Source organism: Octopus bimaculoides, chromosome 3 (assembly GCF_001194135.2).
Source record: "Octopus bimaculoides isolate UCB-OBI-ISO-001 chromosome 3, ASM119413v2, whole genome shotgun sequence".
NCBI classification, from domain to species: domain Eukaryota; kingdom Metazoa; phylum Mollusca; class Cephalopoda; order Octopoda; family Octopodidae; genus Octopus; species Octopus bimaculoides.
The window spans coordinates 46,146,393-46,147,774 of NC_068983.1; the positions used below are offsets into that span (position 1 = coordinate 46,146,393).

Genomic DNA, 1,382 nt, shown 5'->3' on the forward strand with positions numbered 1-1,382 from the left:
TACATACATATATATATATACACTGAATTGTGGCACAGTATGGACGGATTCCGGAGTACCGAGGAACTTTTATGTAAATATATCAAATTAAGAATTCTACGAGGTATATTACAATGGGCAATACCAAGTGGAATCTCACCTTCTATCTCTCATGTTTCTCCCTCTTTTAATTTCTTCTTTGTGATATAATTCTTGGGAAAGAATACATTTGCGGCTGAAGATAGCTTTATACTATCAATTATATACCAATAATGATGCAACAACTATAAAGCTTGAAACACGTGTACCGCAGAATCCGTTGTATTTTGTTTTTTGTTTTTATTTTTACATTTCCAATTTTATATATATATACAGAAGTTATTTTGGAATTAATTAAGTGTTGACTTATAGACTTAAAAAGATTCAAGATGAGTATTATGACATCAACTTGACCAGTATAGATGTTCTACAAAGACTCTGCGCATTGCCTCTTACAGACTTAACAAGTAAAAGGCAATACCACTTTCAATTCATAGCAAATAGAAAATGCAATGTTCTAACATCCATACATTTTTAGAGAGTAGAATAGCAGAAACCAAAGTCATTCGACAGAATAAATATCAGACTTTAAAAATAAGTACTGGGGGCCGATTAGTTCGACTAAAAATTTGAAGGCGGTGCTCCAGCAAGGCTGTAATCTAATGACTGAAACAAGTAAACACTAAACGGTAGTTGAAACCGATTTAATCAGCAGTGCTCTCGACCACTAAATTTTTTTCTGGTACTTAAATAAGTGTTCATTTGTAATTTGTAAGGAAAAGGTAAAGATACTTTCTTGATCCCTACAGACTCATAAGGGCCTGTTTCCCGATTTTCATGGCGTATAGATTCCCCACCTGGATGGGACGCCGGTCTGTTGCAGGATTACTCATTTTTATCAGTTCAGTGGACTGAAGCAACGTGAAATGAAGTGTTTTACTCAAGAACACAACGCGTCGGCCGGTCCAGGAATCGAAATCACAATCTTACGATCATGAGGCTAACACCTTAACCACTAAGCCACGCTATTCATTTGTAATTCATTTATAATGCTTTACTCACCTATAGGTCTACATATATTATTTGTATATTATTTGACTGCGGCCATGCTGGAGCACCACCTTTAGTCGAGCAAATCGCTGCCAGGACTTATTCTTTATAAGCCTAGTACTTATTATATCGGTCTATTATGCCGAACCGCTAGGTGTCGGGACATAAACACACCAGCATTGGTTGTCAAGTGATGTTGAGGAGACAAACACTAACACACAAACATATATACACACACACACACACACGCACACACATACACACACACACACACACATATATATATATATATATAATATATATATATATATATA

General features: G+C 35.5%; 1 protein-coding gene across 1 annotated transcript in view; it reads right to left on the reverse strand.

The window, feature by feature from the left end:
* LOC128247370 (zonadhesin-like) overlaps positions 1-1,382 on the reverse strand; it is an 18,107-nt gene that overhangs the window by 15,683 nt on the left and 1,042 nt on the right. The gene's annotated exons all lie outside the window — the stretch shown is intronic.